General features: G+C 35.6%; 2 protein-coding genes across 3 annotated transcripts in view; both read right to left on the bottom strand.

Annotated features, from left to right (window-relative positions):
• LOC120636338 (neuronal calcium sensor 2) overlaps positions 1 to 22,446 on the bottom strand; it is a 130,789-nt gene that overhangs the window by 30,159 nt on the left and 78,184 nt on the right. The window contains exon 1 of one of the 2 annotated variants that reach the window (XM_039907770.1): positions 20,108 to 20,286. The exons of the other annotated variant lie outside the window; for it this stretch is intronic. The gene's annotated coding sequence lies outside the window, so the exon portion shown is untranslated. Of the gene's footprint in view, positions 1 to 20,107; positions 20,287 to 22,446 lie in introns of those variants that run through there. 2 annotated transcript variants of the gene reach the window in all.
• The window catches only part of LOC120636339 (neurocalcin homolog), a 131,820-nt gene that overhangs the window by 41,048 nt on the left and 68,326 nt on the right, over positions 1 to 22,446 (bottom strand). The window lies entirely within an intron of this gene.

Below are 22,446 nucleotides of genomic sequence, written 5' to 3'. Positions count from 1 at the left end.
GAAAACTTCTTTAGGCGCGTTGAGCAGTTTGCAGCCTTGTGTATTTATTTTTACAAATGTGGTCTGTGATTTGTAGATTGGAATAATTACTAATATTTCAAATGCAATGTCCTTACTAATAAACAGATACTCTCTATGGAGTATTGAAACAATTTTATAAATTTAAAATGCATATAAAAATTTTCGGAACAGAAATTATAAAAATTATAAAAAAGCAATGTGTCATCTCTCGTTTCAAACGTGTCTCATTGTAATATGGACCTTTGGAAAAGTAGATCGAAACGTAACATTTCCTACTAGATGACGCTGCAGTCGCTATAAGACTGTGAAAGGCATATACTAATTTTGGCATCGACGGTAGGAGAGCAGTAACTTAGTCGGAGAAAGCGCTCAGGCCGCGATTGCCAGAGAGTAGCAGGTTCAAATCCTGTCAGTACCGAAAATTTTTTGTATTTTAAATTTATAAAAAACTAAGGTTATATATCACTCTAAAGCTAATAGGAGCAAATAACGATTAAAAATCGGGTTTTTTTTTCTTTTGAGAGCTTGTGCTGCGTGAATGTTTCAAAAAATTAGTCAAAGTTTCGATAAAATCATATAATCAGATATTTAAAAAATTTAAATTGCATTTTAAATTTATAAAATTGATAATTCCTAGAAGTGAAGAACACTAATAAAAATTATAAAAGTCTTGAAACAACTCTACTTAACGCTTTTAAGGTTCTTACTCCCTTAATCTAGTGATACCAATCTTGCCCAATTGAATGCCACCATTAGGCTTTGCTTATACTAATATACGTAAATACTTAGCGCAGCACAACTAAAATACCTAAATAAATACTTACCGTAAATATGCAGAAATGCTTTTATATATACAAACTAGCTGTGCCGGCAAACTTTGTACCACGGATCTTGCTTTTTTTATGAATGTTACATTTCAATAGGAGATGTCTCTTAAAAAGTTCAAAGTTTGTATTAAACCTAAGCTTATAGAAAAGTCCTATTATAGTAAAAAGGACTACGTAATCGATAAAAAAGCTTGGGTGTAAATTATTGCTCTAACCATGTTGCTCTTCTAATATTTTAAAATGACATTGTGAGATGGTGATAACAAAAAAAAAAACACCCGGCTAAGTTTGTTGTGGGCTTCTGGTCCGCGCGCGCGAGGGTTCCAAACGCGTCCTGGTCTAAGCCAGGACGCGTTTGGAACCCTCGTAGCTTTAGTTTTAAATTTACGAATGTGGTAATCGCCATCATCTCAATACCGTGTAATTCTTATGTACGCATCAAAAGTGCCACCTATGGGCCTACTTGAATAAAGATATTTTTGACTTTGACTTTTACTTTGAATACTTATAATACTAAAACAACTTTTTTTTTATATATAGATAATATATATATATATATATAGAAAGGTACACAACATGAAACAAAAAAGATGTTCTTTATATGATCTTGTAATAGTTTGCTATTTAATCAAAATGAATAGGATATCTTTAGGCGCTTTTACGTGCAATATTGCCTAAGTAGGTTTGACGGCTAGCGTAAAGTTTTACCGGAATATTATACCTACAGAATTTATAAGTAGCTTCGCAAACAAACAGTTTACGTTTTAACTCTGAATAACAACAATATTGTGAAGGACGAAACTACTCGAAGTCGTATTGCATGTATTTAGGTGAAAGCATAGTTTATTCACGCGCCCTGCGTTAATATACTGCGTAAGTAACTATGCTTCGACCTAATAGTAAAAAATGAAACTTGAAATCGTGGATGGGACGACCGAATTTTTTTTTTTTTAATGTAGACGTAGGTCAGCTAAGTCAGCTCAAAATAGAGGCTTTTAAATTACCTACATTAAGGAATTTGGTAGGGGATGTAAACTCATTAAAACATACTGGACAAAAATATATGAACTACTTAATTATATTAATACAGACTATGTTACAAGCACGCGCTTTCGAGATTTGCTTAGTGAGTAGGTAGGTACTCGGCGCGGGGCTCACCTAACGCAAGTAAATCGAGTGCCTAATTTAAGTCATGCGTAACTACATATGTTGGTGTTTTGTTAGAATGACTGAGCTTCTGTTTTATACGTGAATATCATATATCGTATTTTAGTATATCAGTTTCATTTTTGTATTATTATCACCCCGAAGGCGATTCCTTTTTGAGTTCGTAGTTTTCATTTGCATTTGGATGTATCACATAGTTAAGAATTAGGCGAACGCATTTTTATAATAATAATAATATTCGAATATTTTTTCAGTGATAAGCGTAAAATAAAGGCGCAAGGATTTTTGTGTACAGTAAAATGATTTTATATTTAGGACACTACAAAATAAAACAAAAAAAATGTTCATACATAGAAGTTCTATTGCCAACCGACTTCTGAGCACATCATTATCATTATAATCAGCCTTATGAACGAACTACAAGTTGCTCGAATTAAGACATTAAGACTGTTACATTGCTCTAACTACGAGTACTTATACAATTTTTGTATTTCATTGGTAGCGACTTCTTTATTACTTTACAGGACATTGTTCGCGCACTCAATAACTAATATTATGAAGCACGCATAATATATATCAAACGAAAAATAGTGTTCAAAGTATCCGCTAAAAGTCTTAGAAGAAGCCATTTAAAGTTTAAAGTTGGAAGTTGAAAATATCAGATGGTCCGTCATACCCCGAGGTGCTACAGCTGAGATTGAGTAATACTACGGAAAGCTCTACTCTTCCTATGCTCCGAAACCCGCGCTTCAGTAGAAAGATGTATCTACATTGAAAAGATGGACATAGCCCTTGAACAGAAATATCATAGCCTCAGGTGATGACGGTATAACACTTGTTTAACATCCTAATCAAAACTGGTATAACACCAAACGAAGGGAGCCGAATGTTATATCATTACTTGTTTCTAAAAAAAGGAGACGACAGTTTTATTAAAACTGCAGACCAATCTTCTCACTCATATCTATAAGCAGCTTTCAAGGGGATCTCAATTGCATATTTTTATATTACAAACCGTCTCATCTGAAGACTTTATTCTCAGGAGTATAATAACTATGCCTAGCGTTAGTAGATTAAGAGAAAGCCGAGGGCTTCCTCTCCATTGGCATCAACGCTTAGTACGACAAAACAATTTCCATTCGTAAGGGAGTAAACCAGGAAGACAATGTATCTCCCGAAAATTTTCACATGCGCGTGTAAGTGATTATACTGGAGGTCGAGCTGTAAATATAAATAGCGAATACCTCTCATTTATTTCAGAGTCCCTTTAGAATATTAATTGAGTGAATCCTGAATAGCTATTCTTCAGACACGTACGTCACGACACGAGTACGTCATTCTAAAATCCGTTACCGTCAATTGAAATTGATCACGAATATAAACCTATAAATATAATACTTTGGGAAAATAACTTCCATAAAAAATTTGATAGCAGAATTATTCCGTTTGGCCAATGGGTAATGTCGTATGGAGCGACAAATAACAGTTGGCCCCGTTGACAAGTCAAAAGTAGCTCACTGCTCTATCGACCGCTCTATGTTGGGAGTCTCTCATATAGACGAAATTTACATAAAGCAAAGCCGTAGCTTAACCAAAATCACTGGAAAATCGCCCACGGGATTTGTAATTTGTCCAAGACAATTGCTTCTTAGAGAAATACTACGAACCAGTAAGCGCCATGTTGAACAGCCGCCAGACTCCAGACCGGCGACCTTAATTTGGCTGATAGCGAATTGATGCAAAAGGACAATGTGCATGACAAACACTTGGAATTATCTCAGCGCTTGTAGGCTATTAATGGCGATGCTATAAAATAAACTGGCGTGCATAAAAATTAGGCCACCCTTATAATTGGATCCTATGGAATGCATATTTAATTTTGATCATCTCTAGCAACAACAAAGTAAAATAGACAGTAAGAATAAGGCTAAAGAACGAGGTTTAAATTCCTTTAAACCTGCAACGGGCCCTAAACTTACAGTAGCTCACAAAGTAGCAAGGTTACAATTTGCACGTGAGCACAGAGTTTGGACATTGGAACAATGGGGACAGGTACTTTTTTCTGATGAGTTGCGTGTGTGTTTTTATGGAGCTGATGGTCGTAAAAGAGTCTACCGCCGCAGTGGAGAACGGTATGCACAATGCGCCATATCTGAAAGGGTAAGCTTTGGAGGTGGGTCAGTTTTGTTTTGGGGAGGAATAAGTTTGTAGGCCCGTACCGAGCTGGTGATTCTTGAAGGTTCTGTTACTGCTTCGTCGTATATCACGGACATTCTGAGTGACCATGTAGTGCCATATCAAAGATTAATTGGTAACAATTTCATTTAAATGCACCATAATGCTCGTCCTCATACCGCGCAGTGCGTCAGAGATTACTTAAATGAGGTTGGGTTATAGGTTCTGGACTGGCCAGCGTATAGTCCTGATCTCAACCCAATAGAACATTTGTGGGATGAGTTGAAGCGGCGGGTCAGACAACGAGAACCAGCACCGATGAATTTAGCGCAGCTGAAAATCGCTCTTGTCGAGGAGTGGAATAATATCCCACAGTCAACGATAAAAAACCTAATTTTGTCACTGAGTAAAAGGATGGTCTGCGCTATCTAAACTAGAGGAGGCAATACCCCCTACTAGTGGAGGTAAATTCGGTCCAAAACTAATGAAAAATTTCATTTCGCAAAAATCACTTGTTTACGAATTTCATCAACTTTTCGATATATTGGTGTAAAGCTTTAAAAAAAGATGTTACTAACGTGAAATGAAATATTTCATTTTGCTTAAAACTAAGTAAATCATTATAAAAAAAAAACTTAAGTTGAACTTTATTCACAAAAAAAGATTAGGGCATTTTTTTACGTGGCCAAATTTTTATGCACGCCAGTTTAGAAAGATGCTCGTTACCTTTTATCGGGAAAAACCATTAAATTTCCAGTATGTCTCATTCACTGGACGCATTGAATATTAGGCAGTTGCATTCATGCAATCATTAAAATCAGTGTTCAGAACACTTCCACGTAATTTTCAGGCTTATCGGAAACATTTTAAAACTTGTCTATTGTTCTGATACGAGAATGCCTTGTAAGCAACTACAGTGTAATTTATCGAAGTTTTAAAGCCCCCTTTTTTCAATTCCCCTAAGCTTTTGTAGAACTTAACGCCTAACCATTATCCCGGCGTGAGATATGTATAATTTAACAAAACCTTTTCGCAGTATGTCTAGGCAAACCAAAACCAAGAAAAAAGTGTGAGATTTCACCAGAATCGATATACCTACAACAGAGACGGCAGTAAGTTCTTACTATTCAATTCCACTTAAACAAAGTAAAACGACAGGTATTACCAACGCAAGCTGTGGTTTTTTTATTGTTAGCCGGGTTGTTTTAGCAACAGTCCTTTTAAGTTCTAGCACGTTTTCTTTTTGCAGGATATCCGATACGACAATACGGCGTCGTGTTAAACTTTTACATTACATTTAATTTCTCATAAAAGAAAATGTTGTTTTGTACACTATCTTGATAATCTTTAATATTATTAAAGTTGAAGCTATACTTGTAATAATAAGTTTAACTATGTTTTAAAGCGTTCATCTCTGGAACTACCAGTCGTATTTGAAACATCATTTTTGCATTAATTAGGTAGCCAGTAATAGTATAGTATAGTGTTAGTTTAGATTCTAGAGTAAGTTGGTGAATTATTGAGCATCACGCTACGAGAATTGCAAGCAAACTAATTTACAGCGCAGGTGGACGATGCGATGTGATGGGTCGAAGTATATTGTGTAGGAATAGCGATGAAAGTTTGTTGCCGGTGTCATTACTAATCACACATAAGGCTTAGCACCTACGCCTCAGATTGTTGGGCATAGGGCGGCATGTTGCAGGGCGACTTCCTTGCAAGCCTTGTGTGTGTGTGTGTGTGTGTGTGTGTGTAAGAACGCGTGCGAGGGTGTGTGTGTGTGGTGTGTAAAACGCGTGCGAGGGTAAATGTACGAGTATGTGCGTGAGTGTGTGTGCGTGTGCCAAGCTTTATAATAGCGTGCTGGGTCTGAACGGATGTACTTCACTGAGTCAAATAAAAAAACTTAATGTTATTATACGACAGTAGAAACCTGTATATTAAGGCTGATGTAAATAATCTCCATTCAAAATAAAACAAAATCGCACGCAACTGATCTTGTTGCAGTTTTTACCATTGTTTATGTATTTTTTCACATATAGTTAAGGTAAATATTACAAGTTAAATAAGTTTTTGCATTTAAATGTAACTTCACTCTTTTTTCCATTTATACCCGCGTGACGTCGGAATGAGTGAGGAATAAAACAGCTTTCTAAAACGTAGAAACAACAGTATTTTTTTTCAAAGCTCTAAAGCGGAAATACCTGTTTGAGCCATCCACTGTCTATATCTATTGTCTCAATTTCTGACATTATATCCACTACAAATCGAACGCTGTTCGAGAAAGGATAGGGCTTTATTCTGGAAAAGCACTCGGTTTTCTTTCTAGCCAACTGGATCTGATTTGATTGTTATCAATATCAAACATACTCTTGCTTTTTCCAACCAGTCTAAGACTGTCTATAACAGGTTTGTGATTTCTTGTTGCATCCTTTCATCTAATAAAAGCGTTCAGGCAATAGTAGAAAAGTTGTGTACCCGACAAAGGTAAAACTAAATTGTTAGTTAACGATGTAAAATTTAACTGCATCTAGTTAAGGTAATTAAATGTTGTTTAGACTAAAGTTACACGATGTTACACAAATGTTCTCACTAGTGACTACAGTTTTCTACTCAGGGTTACTGGGATGTAGTTCTCTATATGAGCACTACACCGTAAACTTTGATGTCGCATATTGTTGTTACAAGTGAGCTATGATTTCAGTGCCACAATGAGAAATCCAACTTTATAATGAGAAATAATATGGGTATTTCTCATTATGAAGTTGAAATTCATAGTGAGAAGTATTTTGCGGCTACGTCCACAATACTATACGTATTACTATACTATTATTATAAAATACATATTACCTACTAATGTACTTTATAACATATAATAATATGGGTATCAGAAATAAATTAAAATCAGAGTTGGACGATGCGAATCCTTTATTCGGCATCGCTAGATTTAAACATCCCATTCATTCCAACCATGTGTTAATATTTATTCAATAAATACACATTTTCCAAATGTGCCTTTATCGACTTCGATGTCAAAACTGAAAAGCAAATACGATTCATCCGACCAAAGCAAAATGTATGGATACGATATGTAACTTTAAGTAAATGACTCCTCATTTCCTATGTATTAATGTACACCAATCCGCACAGGGTTAGCAATATTAAGCAAGCAATATGTTTTAATAAATTGTAATATACTCCTTATTCAGTGTTCGTTTTCACCGTTTTGTGAGTATTTCAAATATTATACAAAGCAGATAAAATCTATTACTATGTCAAAGTTGTTTTTTGTTGGTATAAATTAACGAGATTGATCCCCGGCACCCGTAATTTTTTGCAGTAAGGAGTTTTTTAAGCAATCAAATATGTCTTGCTTTAACTGTGATGGAAAACATAGACTCCTGAGAACTGCGTGCGTGAATGTTCTCTATATAAGCGCATACGAAAAAAGATAACATTTAATTTACCGATAATCCACCAGATTGCACATTTGTCTTAATATAATCAACTGGTGTACCTTATCTCAGTAATAGATGTTGACTATTTCAAGATCTCTACCACTCATAGAAAAGGGATATATTATAGGAAGCGGTGATATAGTTTCGGGGGACCGATTTCGAATACCAGCACGCTCCTCTTAATTTGAGGTGAAGTGAAACATCATGAGGAAAACCTGCATGCCTGAGAGTTCTCCATAATTATAAAAACGCTTGTGTGTAGCCCGCTAATCTGCACTTTGTTAGCGTGGTAGATTACAACCCTTATTGTTGGTTATGCGTTAATATGCTGATGAATATGATGGTATAATCGGTTAGAAGCTTGTAAAATCTCGCCGAGAATTTTTATTTTTTTCGCTTATAACGTAATGTAAAACTTCATATTATGGATACACGTGCACGTTCATAATAATTAATAACACTCGACACCCACGCTCCTGTATATTTGTACCTAATATTTAAATTTTATACATTTTCATCTTCAATAATTATTGTTACGTCATTTCTACTTCGAGGACGTTCTGGAATAACTTATCACACCTTGAGCGCACCCATGGATTGGAAAGCTTAAGTCTTCTTAAGATGTATTAAATTGATTAGACAGTAACATATTCGGTAAATCAATGGATTACAAACTTCTCTATCGGAGGAGTAAGGAAAAACCTAGTCGACCTTATATTTTGAGGACGGAGAGAAGAAAATTTATCAAACTTTTCGTAAGATTTTAACTAGACACAGCTAAGAACAATCACGCCTAATTCATCTTTCAAAAAAAAAAAAACAAAATCAAAATCGGTTCATTCGTTCGGGAAGCGCACAAATAGTGGAAAAATCGGTGAAAGTAAAGGAACGCCTAGAGATTGAGTTTGTATCGCAGAGTTACTAACAAGTTTGTTACGCTTAATAACGGTAAAAAAGTTTCAGGCATTCACGTAGTTATTCCGATCCCAGAACAGCACGTAAAATTACATTTATCGTATAGAAAACTTTAAAATTAAAGCGTTCAGAATAAAAACACGCCCTTTTGTTGTTTTATAAAGCTGCTTTTGTTCCTGCAACCTACTGCTGTCATGTTCAGAAACGTGACGCGGAGTTCGATTAAAATTTCATTCGGAGCCGTTTTTTTTTTTTAAGTAACGAACTACCGTCGCTTCGCTTTGAAAACGATTGCCTGATGTTTTAAACTGGTATACCGAGTTGCCTGCGTATCGTTGCTTACAATTGCTTTGTTGGTCTAATATTTAGTTTTTCCGATTCGATTCCCGGGACTTGCCAAAATCTGTTAGGTATATTATTCTGTTAACAAAAATTGGCTTTATCACCATGCCTTGAAATTCAAATTCAAATTCAAAATTTCTTTATTCATGTAAACCTATAACAGGCACTTATGAAGCGTTCATACATATATGTTTACATAATTGTAAGGGGATGGTGATAACTGCGTTCGCCAACTTAAATCTAAAGCTACGAGGCTTCCAAACGCGCCCAGGTCTAAGAAGCGCCCCACAAAGTTAGCTGGGATTTTTTTTTTGTTATCACCACCTCACAGTTTATTTATATTAAGCTATGAAACAAGAGCAATTCACACCAAAGCTTTTTTATCGTTTAAGTAATCCTTAATATTTAGGATGATAATAGGATTTTTCTGTAAGCTTACGTTTTATCAACAGACTAAAAATTGGAAACTGTAAGAATATGTTGAAAAAGAGCAACCTGCTTTGCAGCAGTGGGACGTTAATATAGCTGAGGATCATAATGCTCATCGTCATCAAGAAGATTTGTGGAAATGGTAAATTTAATTGAGAACAAAGTTTTGGAAATACATTTCACAAATATTAACTTTATATGTAGTGAATGTTGCACAGCGTTCCGAAATATAATTTAATTTTCAGGGAATGTAAGAGAAATTCGTGGACAGACTAAACTTTGCACGTACTAATGTATTAAACGTTAGAATGCAATGCGTTGTGGAATTGCAATACAAAATTGAATACCTAAGCGAGTTTGTGTTATGGTAAATTCCATCAAATGAGGCTTTTGCATGGAATCCTCTTAACTTAAAATTTAAATGGTCTAGTGCTTTGAGGGTTCTTGCATTTAAATACAAATTTATATATTATCTCTATTTCAGCAATGTGAAAATTCGTAGTTATTTATCACTGCACACAAGAAGGATGAAGGATTATTTTCACAAAACACACAATATATAAATGCAATGTTTGTTGGTTGGTCATTTATTCAAACAGCAACGGAGCAACGTGTGCAAGTGAATATTTGCATAAGGATAAAACTATCCTGAGAATAAATAAGAATGGGATGTTTAAATCTAGCGATGCCGAATAAAGGATTCGCATCGTCCAACTCTGAATTTAATTTATTTCTGATACCCATATAATGTAAAGTACATTAGTAGGTAATATGTATTTTATAATAATAGTAATGCGTATAGTATTGTGGACGTAGCCGCTAAGTCCATATAGCTACTGTTAAAACGCTAATAGTAACCTAAAAGCTAAATAACAAAACCAAACAATATTGCAAGATCTTTATGAACATACAATATACTTCTCACTATGAATTTCAACTGGGCCGGAACTTGGGCTTCAAGGCCCGAGAAAATATACGTTTTCTATGAGTATTACCCGAACTCCAAATCGCTCGGCGGCGCGCTTTTGTCGGTAGGGAGGTAGCGAGCAACTGCTGAAGCCTCCCTCCATACCAAACCAAGTTCAGAAATACCCCTTATGGGTAATAAACCTGGGATTCCGACTTGTTATAAGACCGCAGCGCTCACTACTGCGCAAGGAGGTCCAAAGGAAAATTTACGTGTTTAATTACCTCTTCATGTTAAAAATGGCTAAACGGATTTTGATGAAAATGAAGATTGAGTTAACTTAATACACAGAATAGGTATTTTAAACGGGTATGTATTTTACTCAAAATTCACCCACTAAAATAAATGCGAAAGATAAAGTGCACTTTCTTAAGGCAACTTGCGTTTTCATACCATTATTATGGCAGAGTAATCTATATAAGATACCGCCTACGACGTAATCGTAGGCGGTATCTTAAGGAGCACGTTGATTGCAAAATCAAAACAAAATTGTTGAAACCGGCTGAGTTATTAAGCTGTTACTACTTACCCCCGTTAAAACAAGCCCCTGTCTCCCCTACCACTCAAAGTATATATATATATATATATATATAAAGCACCATGTATATATCTACACAACATCTTAAGTATCTTAATTTCAATGTAATTTAATAATTTAGGGACATTTGTTTGGGGAAAAAAAAAGTGTGATAAACCAGTTGGAGTAACGAATGTAAGATAAAGCAGATTATATCCGGAAATGATATGAAATAAAGTTCAAGTTTTTAATATTTCTATAAGAAAATTCAAACGACGTTTACTAACTTGAAAGTTCCATTCGGGCTGTACAAAGAGAAGAACTTTGTACAATTATGCTCCTAGTAGTCCATTGTCTGTCCCTTTGTCCGTTACAGCCTCCTCAAGCCTAAGCTGTGTAACCTAGAAACTTCAGTCCTCGTACACGCTATATTTCTAAATGTTCAACTTTATTTAGTTTAAACTACCTTTATGGTGCAAACATATAAATTCAATATCATAAAACATTTATAAAAATCTACCATCCGCTGTATTGGTGATAACTATATTCGTCAACTCACAACTAAAGCTACTAAAGGTTGCCAGACTTATATTTAGTATACATTGCATTGAATTAGCATTCGTACTCGTTTTTTGCACATGACGTCATAATATCATCACTGGATGGATGAGCTAGTTAATAGTATCACTTCTTCTTGCGAAATCTTTAAGAATGAATTATGGTTGGACAAGGGTGAAATATCAATGAAATAATTCATCGGTTCTTCAGTTAGCACGAGCCACGTCAAGACCTCTTTTCTAGCCACAAAATACTACCCATATTATTTTAATGTCAAAATTATAAAGTTCTATTCTGCTTTGCGTTATAACATAGAAATAGCAATATAACTGTATATTATGTATACTATACCTAGATGCTAAGCCAAGAATTCGCAGGATAATGAAATCAAAGCAAATTATTGCAATTCTGTATATTCAATTATTCAATTATTTTTCTGTATGAAACTTAAGGTTACACCCCAGATAAAATCGATATGTGTGTTTTGATATATATGAATGCCTTAAGAATAGTAACAATCCTAAAATGACGGATTATAAAATTTCCTGGCGTAATCGCGTTTAAATATGCATGCGTTAAGTTTTTAGCTCAATAATATTTTTATTTATATTATATAATGCACACGGCAATAATAATGCGTTATCCAAGATATTGAATATTATCTATAAAAAATCCAACAGTGTCGGTCTGCATTTTCTTATTAACACGGCAAATCATACATTGGTAGTGATCCTGACCTTAAAAATAAAAAAATCTATTCCAATTATGTAATCTTTTACGTTTATGTAATATGGCAATTGAGGTAAATAAACGTTTGCTAAAATTTATTTCGTAAGTAGGTACATCATATCTGTAAAACTCTGAACACTGCAGAGGCACTGAATCTTTAATGGCCCTAAAATTTCTTTTGCTAATCGTGAAATACGTAATAGGTAACAGCCTGGCGCGTAAGTAGCCTACTTACAGAATTCACACGTGATTTTACCAGCATTAATGCAAAGAGCCCTAAAAAGGATCCAAAGTTCATCTATTTTTTCGATATATATGATTTGAATTAAATTCAGCTAAACCGCCTACTCGATTATGTACTACTATATTTATTTAAAGACTTGTTCCAACTGCTAGATTTTCTCCCTATTTCCGTTATCTTCTTTTTGATATCTGACTTCGGAAGTCATAATTACTATTCGCTTCTTGTCTTCTATATCTTTAATCCGCGCAAGCAGGACATTTAATTAATAAATATACCGTTTATGCTAAACTGCTGGCAAAAACTACTCGAAAGTATTAGATATTCATATCTTTATTTTAAAGCTTTCCCCGAGAAGATGCGTCCGGCAGTCCCTATTAAATGATAAAGAGAACTTCTGACTCGGCCACGGGCAGAGCGCGATATGCAGGTGAGTGCAAAAGCTAGCTTGGCCAACTCTTTCATAAAAAGAAAAAAAAACCATTTGCTGACTCCTATTTTCAACTTAACACTGAACTGACAGAATCGAGACTTCACCCTACTTCATCGCCTCCGCCTCTGATTGGGGAAAAATTAAAAGAGTTGATTTAACAACGATGAGTTTGTCTTACAAAGAATGGCGCCCGATATAGCTGATACATACCTCTTCTAATATATGTGCGTTTTTCAAGCAATTAAAATAACACTTGCTTCAACAGTGAAGGAAAGCATCAAATTAAAAAAGTCAAAGTCAAAAATATCTTTATTCAAGTAGGCCTATAGGTGGCACCTTTGATGCGTACATAAGAATTACACGGTAGTGAGATGATGGCGATAACCACATTCGTAAACTTAAAACTAAAGCTACGAGGGTTCCAAACGCGTCCTGGGCTAAGAAGAAGCCCACAACAAACTTAGCCGGGTGTTTTTTTTTTGTGTTAAAATTATTAGAAGAGCAACCTAGTCAGAGCAATAATTTACACCCAAGCTTTTTAATCGATTACGTAGTCCTTTATACTATAATAGGACTTTTCTATAAGCTTACGTTTAATACAAACTTTGAACTTTTAAGAGACATCTCCAAGATGTCAATTGGTGGTTTATTGCAGAATTGTATGCAATTTCCTTTAAACGAATTTAGATTTTTATGTAACCTAGTATATTGCACTGTAAGTTTATTCTTACTTCTTAAATTATTGCAGTCACATTTTTTCTTAAATTTATAAATGTTATTATGAACGTACATTAAAATTTCTAATATGTACTGACTATACACTTTAATTATTTTAAAATCTTTAAATATATCTCTCTATGACTCTGTCGGACCCATTTTGTAGATCAAATGAACAGCCCTCTTCTGCAGCACGAAAATAGTGCTAATAACAGCAGCATTACCCCAAAGTAAAATTCCATATGACATAATGCTATAAAAGTAACTAAAATATACCAGTCTAGCAGTTTCTACGTCGGTCATATAGCGTATCTTTTTTACCGCATAGGCAGCAGAACTAAGCCTGTTCGATAAATTATTTACATGAGGGCCCCATTGACGTTTAGAATCTAACGTTATTCCTAGAAAAACTGTCGTATCCTCCAGTTTCAGTTCCTCATTATCAAGTAGTACAGTGGTTTTCACGTGTTTAACATTAGGTAAAGTGAATTTTATCCGCTTGGTTTTTTTCCCGTTAAGAACCAAATTATTAGCTTCAAACCACTGTACCACTTTAGCGAGAGAATTGTTTACGTCGTCAAAAGCTAATTCACGTCGATTTATTTTAAAAGTCAGTGATGTATCATCGGCAAACAGAACTATCCCGTGTTTGTCCTTGGCAAGGTAAGGAAGGTCATTAATGTAAATAAGGAACAGAAATGGTCCTAATATAGACACCTGTGGGACACCTATTTTCAAAACTGATCCATTAGACCGTTTTCCATTCACGTCGACTTTCTGAATTCTATCGCGTAGATAGTTACTCATTAAGTCTAGAGCTACACCCTGAATTCCATAGTGGTGTAGTTTCCTTACTAACGTTTTGTGTTGAACTCGCGAGAGAACCTGCATCCCTGAGAGTTCCACCAAATTTCTCAAAAGGTGTGTCGATTCTACAATCTGCACTGGGCCAGCGTGGTGGACTACGGCCTAAGCCACTTCAAGTTGTGGGAGGAGATCCGTGCCTTGCAATGAGCCGGTATTGGGTTGATATGATGATGATGATGACCTTCTCATTTTGAAAAGACTGATAAAACGTATATCTAAAAACGTTTTGTTTTAATCTAATACTACCTACATTATATTCTTCGCGTAGCTTCGAACTTCACTGTAGGAATTTAATTCCGACATCGTGTAACAAATAAGTCAAAAAAAAATTACTAAAATTACATAGTCATTATGTAAATATTTATCCTTACCCTATTATGTAAATAAGTACGAAGGAACGTGTCTCCCGTGTAATAACAAAACGGAATTCACTGTGGGTACGTTATTTCTCTCCTATTTATAAATCGCCTCGAGCGCCGTCAATAAATGCCTAGAGAAAGTTATCCCTTATCTTCTCCTATCAGTACCTGTGTAGCCATGCGCGCGAAAGTTACCTGGTACAGATTTATTGAGTTAGTTAAAACTTATAGCAGGTAATGTAGGTATGTATGTAAAATGTACACCTACTATACATATTTATAAAATTATATTAGAAAATGTACCATATAGAGTGGACGCTAGTCACAGTCACACAGGAAATGCACTTGAATGGGCCCCGACGGATCCACGGAAATAGGTTTCACTTCATGATGTCGAACAAACCGCTTATATTCAATGGTAGCTCTGAAGTGAAAAGTGAAAACCGTTACCGATCACGAACGGTAAAAAGGAAATTAAAAATCAACGTTAATCAAGGCTAACAAGGGACATCTCCACTCCAACCAACTCTTGACCATATCATAAACAACGAGATCTGAAAGCTGGAAACGCAGAATTGGTTTGATAATCACCAGACGGTGAATGGATAACACGCTGGTGGAAACAGTTTTTACGATCGTGATTCTTGACACCCGCTTTGCCAATAGAACTAGATGAAACTATAGGCAGCAGACCATCCAATTAGCGGCTGATTGATAGGCAAGTCTCGTATTCATAATCATATTGTGGCTTACGAGCTTTTAATACCGAGCGAATATACCATGAAGCAAAACAGAGGCTATAATTTTGTCCCTTTACCTTCAAACTAGCTTAAGGGACAAATAGAATTTTTCGAAAAGGGGGTTTATTTAAATATACAAATAAAGATGATTATGTAAAATTTTAGATTTTTCAGACACCTACGCTGATCCGACGGTAAATATGTTGCCGATAAACAGCATCAGCTATAGATTAGAAAACAAAAGATTATGGAATCCGTAACCCGAGTTAACGACATAGTGCAACAAATTATGAATCTAAAATATCATATCACTGATTGACCTAGAAGTCCCGCTAGGCTGACAAATGACATAAAATGAGCCTGGACGCAAGCGTGGACTTAAATCCTTACAAAATTCCTACAAATATCCAAGAGAGGACCGTACATCGATATTCAACCTAACCATTAAATTTATTGAATTCATAAAATGTGTTTAACCGTGAAAATATTCCAAGGTTTTGAAATTGCATGTTAAAACTATTTCACTCTATAAGCGGTAAATATGGCTCATATAAAAGAAGAAAACTTCAGTTTCGCTGTACAAATAAATTCACCGGGCATTTTCCAATAAAATATATTGCATTTATTCTTAAATGTATTTGCACGCGCGATAATTAAGACTTCTATGGTAACGTTGCCTATGCTCGTGTGCTTGCATTGTTTATTAAACTCATGGATACAGGAATGGTCCAGCCAAGGACCAACCAGGATCAATTCGGTTCTGGTTGTAGGTATCCGGACATTAAGATGAGGATCAGTTCCGAAGAAATTTATGTCAACTCAGCTTTGATGTTGATGTCAGCTAAACTATTTATTATACATAGCTACAACAATCGAATTTATAATAAAATATAAAAGCTTTTAGGATTTGGCAAGATAAGCGGAAAATACATGGATAAATTTTAGTACAAATGTATCCGGCTATGCTTTGACAGGATGAAAATTATTTGGCGCACGTGAGCTTATTATCAAAACCGACATCAGAAGTTTCATATCAGCAGAAATCTGAGAACAAGTTAGAAATGAAAATTTAAAATAACTACTATTTTACTACTTGCTTAAGAGAGAATATAGCGCTAATCTTTTTTATTATTTAATGATAATTCAGGTATTCAATGCGTTAATTAAAAAACAGGATTTTCTAACAGCTAAACGTTTCACTATTGGTTGGTAGTTTCTTTACTGTTCAATTAAGTATTGCAATGTTCGAATGCTCCATTTCAAAACGGCTTAAAAGGTACCTTGTAACGTAAAACAATATATCAACGTTGGTGTAAATACAAAAAGAAACTATGGGGTAACATCGTCAAAAAAGTGTCTAGTGTCTAAAGTTTCAGGTGAAAAAACATTGTGAATGAAATTATTTAGAAAACACATTGGTAATAGACAGAAATAGAAAAGTAGTAAAATAAAAGATCGAAATAATATATTGGTATGCGAAACTGACCACTCAGTCTCTCACTATCTCAGTGGTGATTCATCAATATAGGAGCCGAAAGCTCTAACAATTCGGATAGCATTTTTTTATCGCAGCAACGCAGCCACGTACGTTCAACGTTTGAAACGAACATAAAATATTTTATACTCAATATTTTTAGCCTGAGCTGTGATAGCTTAGTGGTTTATACCTCGGCTGCCCTTTTGGGGAATTTAATTCGATCCCTGGCAAGCACCTCCATCTTTTCGGAGTTATGTGCATTTTTAATTTAAGCAATTAAATATTCCTTGCATTAAAGGCGAAAGAAAACATAGTGAGGCATCTGTATACCTGCGATTTCTCAATAAGGTCCTCAAAGACGTTTGAAGTCCCAATTGGCCAGCGCGGTAGACTACAGCCTAAACCTGAATGGAGATCCGCTTTAAAGGCAACGTGGTAGGTGCAAGCTCTAAACCCTCAATAATAGAGAAGACATTATGAGTCTTACAAAGGAACTAAAAATTACTTATTATGATATACGGTGATGCTCCAATTAGTGAAACAACTGAAAATCTCATTATAGAGGATAGAAAATTGGTTCAGCCATTGCGAAGGTTCATCATCCTTATGGTGTAATGCCTCATTCACCTGTCACGGGAACCCAAGCCCTCGTAATCTTTAGCTGAACATAGTGAGTCCGTATTCTTGGTTGTAAAGATTAGAATGCACTTACGCAAGGACAAACACAAAGAGCTTGTTTACCATTTTATTATGTGTGTACGTTATGAACCTGTAATTAACTATTTTCTCTTTTCCGTTTGCGCCGTCGGAGGAAAAGCTATACCTACTAGTGTACTAGTTGTGATTTTCTTGGTAAACGCATTTTGCTTTTGAATAGAGTAAAATAAGTGTGTGTTTTAACTCAGAAAAGTGCAAGATTATACTAATCAGAGTACTGACAGAAAACGTCATAACTTCTCACAATTCTTCCAATAATCTGATTAGCCTGTTGCTGCACTCCTTCGCTCCGCCCCGCTCGACTCTTCTGTGGATTGCAACCTAAGGAACGGCGGCAGCCATGGCGCGATGGCTACTCATGAATTGGTTCAAAAGTCAGTGGTTACCACCGCCTTTCTAAGTTCTTTTGTATCAGTGCTGTTGCCCGCAACTAAATGAGCGATTCTTTTCGGGTTTATCTACAAGGTACCTATGAAAATCATCCTATTAATATTTCAAAGCAGCAAGCATCCCCTCTCATAGAAGAGAGGTTTTGGAGCGTAGGCCCAAGAAACTTGTTGAGCGGGGCTTAAAGGATTATTATAACACGTTAGAAGAAATAACCGAAAAGATTATTATAACATTTTAAAAGACTTGACGTGTTTTTCTAGGCTATTAAACTAACTTCCTAACGACGTGCTAAGTCAAAAAAAAACTAAACATAAAAATCCGACTCTTCTTAACGGGTTTGCGATTCGAACCTAGAATTTCGTGATCGGTAGTCGAACTACATCATTTGACCAAGCGCCCCAGAAATATCAGCCCATGACTTGATTATAAATTGTGCACAATCTTCAATTGTATTGGACAGTTTCGCCATTCTATAATAATATGTCGTAGTCCCTTTTTTTAGAGGATATGTGTGCACATAGCCACAGTGGCGTGCACTTAATACATGCACTGCCTACCCTAAAATTGATATATAGCTCGTATAGGAGGAAGATTTTGCCATTTTATGCAATTTTCCTGCTGTATGCATACACTGGCAAGAAACTCAATGCACGCCACTGCGTAGCCTATTAGGAAGGAGGAAATTTGAAAGGAACTGAAAAACGGAACCCTTCTAAAACTCAGCCTGCCTTACCGACCTATATTTAGTTAGGATATATGGTCGAAATCTATTTGCCAACTAAAATTCCAGCTCTGATTATTATAAAAACCATTAGGATACTTCTCGGTAACCTACAATCTTGAAACGATGGTACTGCTGCCCAAAATAAAAGGAATAGGCGTAGGAATATTTTTGTTTCAATGAAATAAATAATATTCATACAAATCCTTCAATGTGACCCTTATAACTGGTCTGTTTTTAATTTATTCTATGGTTTTTCTTATAATCTTATGTATTTTGGTATTCCTAGTGTAAATTTGCATCTTGCGCTATTTTATATGAGACCAGGATTTTCAGAACAGTCGCACTTCGTTCAAAACAGTCATAATACTCCTACCTACCTATATTATTATGGTAAAAACAGAACAATTCTGTATCAAAGTGCTTCATTTAATTAAGTAACGTAGAAAAATGGAAATCACAAAACGGTAGAGCTATTAAAAGCTATAAGCTTATTTCCTGTATTATACTATTAAATAAAAGCGCTATGAAAGTGCCACAACAAAGCACCAACAATAGATACAAAGGTAACAATGGACTTTACTAATTAACCAAAGATTCTATTTTGCTTATTATGAAATTCTGCAATAAGAACCCATTATACTTAGAATTTCTATTACGTACACTAATTAATTTCAGAATGATTTACATGCGATCTAATCAAAAAAATATTATTACGACCATTCACGTCATACGGCGACAGTAAATTTAAATTTAGTCATGCGCAGTAATAAACATCCGAATTCGTTTCTCCTTTCAGATTGTCTCCTAAATTTAACAATAGACAAGCACCTAACCTTTATAGTCATCAAAAATGGATGACCCGCAAATGGAATATCAATGTAAAATGAAATAAAATCGCTCTACAGCAAAATCGCTCTACAAACGGCCTAGACGATTCTTTAAAGGTTTACGATATCACAATCTAACTTTAGCTTTATAAACCAGATGGCTAGCTCCGATTCAAGAACCACTTTACGCATTACAGATACAATCAGTAGCGTGCAAGGAATTATAATAATTGATCAAGCAGTACGCTGGTAAAACATAAAAGCTGTAACAATTAAAATTCTATTGCATTTCAAATAATAAATTCAAGGGGTTTAGGCCTTTCTGGGTGTGTAAAAAACACATCCAAAAAGACCTTTTTGGTTTTATAAAGAACTCGTTGCTTACAATATTTACGAAACAACTTTTGATTTTGCGTTTAAAGGAATAAAAAAAAAATTCGCAGAAAAATGCAAAAAATAATAGTTAACAATGAAAGCAAAAGTTACATTTAATACATGTAATGTACTTACATAAGTTCGCTGCTCGGGATCGATTCAAAAATGTGTAGTCTGTTAGTGCTTCTTTACGCTTGCAATCACGTGTACCGCGTTATCAATTAGCTCAAGCGAACACGATCTCGCGAGCGAAATGGGTGTATATACGACGCGTAAACAGTGCAGCAAGGCCGGCGCCGACGGCGACCGCTAGGCGAATATCCCGAGAGAACGTCGTGCTCGAACGGCCACACGAAACGTTCAGATCGATACCGGTGCTACCGCGCGCTCCCTGTCGAGTGCTTTACCAAATAGGACTGGCCCAACGCTCGCTCGATTGCTCGAACAACACTGAAGAGGCTCTACGAGATCTTAGAGGGTCTGTTGCATTGACTGTAGCTCGCTAGATACGTCTGACCAAGCGCCGGGTTGCTACTTGACTCCAAACCGAATTTAAAATGGTGAAGTAAAGGAGTCTCACGAGTCGCTTGGAGCATGCGCGGCGGAGGTAGGCGCGGCGGCGCGAGGCGGAGGAGGTGCCGACTGCCGGTGGCGGTGTGTGGTGTGCGAGGAACAAAGCGCAGGGCTGCCGCGCCATAGTCTAAGACCGCAACCAAGCCGTGCCTTACGCGAGACTTTACCACCGCCAAGAGCACGCAATACCATCGATCATCGACACGCACACCCCGACCTCTACGTTTCACATTGCTAACCTATTTATGATTTTGATTGCCAACCCATAACACTGCGTAGAGCTTTCTAACAAACAGTATAAAAGCTTTCCTATTCTAATAAAAAGTTACTTATACGTTTTTAGCAATCAGCTATTTTAATTTCTGCTTATTAACTTTATTCCATAACGTACAAAGATAGAAAAGATACAAAAAAGGCATTGTTAAATTCTATACTTATTACTAAGCAAATTCACTGATGGCGAGTGATTTGCAATGATTGTTCGTTACGGAGTTTCGTTCTCCATTTTCAAAGATCTTATCAGATCAGCACCACGCATCATGACTTTACATGATAATTACCATAAGGCATCGTCTGAAAGCAACTTATACCTTATCAGATTTAAAAAGGATCATAAGATTTTAACCAAACAATGGTTATGTCTGAAAATAGACGTAACAAAGGTATGTTAAGCACGTGTTTTATGACAATGAACGGTTCCCATAGTCATCTTATAAGGTCGACTTAAAATACTTAGGTACCTACCGAATATTTGATCATCCTAAATCGTGGTACTTACAGTTTACTGACAGTACTAAAGTCTTTATTATCAGTAGTAAAGTGTACTACTGACTGCCTAGAGCTACTTGAGGTCAGTAATTTAATTGGTTGAAAAGCAACCAATTCGCCGGCACTCGTTAAATGCTTGAACACGTTTCAAACGATAGTTTAAAGTGTTTCCGATTACTACGAATGCAGGAATGTACACTAGGCACGCGCTGAAAAAAGGGCACAGTCTGTGAATGGAAATAACTGATTCCTTCTTTCAAAATTACTCCGAAAACGGTATAAAACAATTTCAAATGACATATGTTTTCGTTACAAAAGGAAACAAAAGTTTAGCCCCAAATTTATTATATCTTATACTAGCTTTTGCCCGCGGCTTCGCTCAGGTTAAGTTTTATTTTTGATTTGTTAAATTTACTACAAAGGGTTAAAAAAAGGTCTTGCTGCTTATAGAAAAATATGAACGGAAATTACTTAGAAAATCAGAAACTTTCATATAAATTTTGATCCCCTATGAAATACGTATTTCTTTATTATAAATCGAAAACCTAAAATCAAAGTTTAATTGATGTAGCTTGAAAAATAAATTGATAAATGAAGATTTTTTTCAAACTTTCATCCCATATTTAACCCTGATTGAATTTAAAAAAATCCTTTCCTAGCGGACGCCTACGTTGTAATAACTATCTGTGTGCAAAATTTCAGCCCAATCCGTCAAGTGGTTCGAGCTGTGTGTTGATAGATCAGTCAATCAGTCAGTCAGTCAGTGACCTTTGCCTTTTATATATTTTGATAATATACAAGTTATCAGCTGCTCAATAAATATTTTACGCAAAAAGGGTAGGTTAGGTATACTTTCGAAAATTTGTGCAGTTATGCTGATAATGCGTTTGGTGAAAATAATTGGTCATATACAATTACCAATCAAGTAATCGGTGAGTACTAAAGCAAAAATGATAACTTTTAGTTTTTTAATCGATGAAGTGCGTTTGAAATAAAAAAAAATATTTTCTAAGATTACGTTGACGAAACAGAGACAACTATTGCAATATCCTGTACAACCAATAGCTTGGACATGGTAATTATTAATGATATTATCACTCGCGTTTAGATGTAATTAATGTTTTAAAAGATAA

Source organism: Pararge aegeria, chromosome Z, assembly GCF_905163445.1.
Source record: "Pararge aegeria chromosome Z, ilParAegt1.1, whole genome shotgun sequence".
NCBI classification, from domain to species: Eukaryota; Metazoa; Arthropoda; class Insecta; order Lepidoptera; family Nymphalidae; genus Pararge; species Pararge aegeria.
The sequence above is the reverse complement of the archived record's forward strand: the minus strand, read 5'-3'. Positions and strand labels throughout refer to the sequence as shown.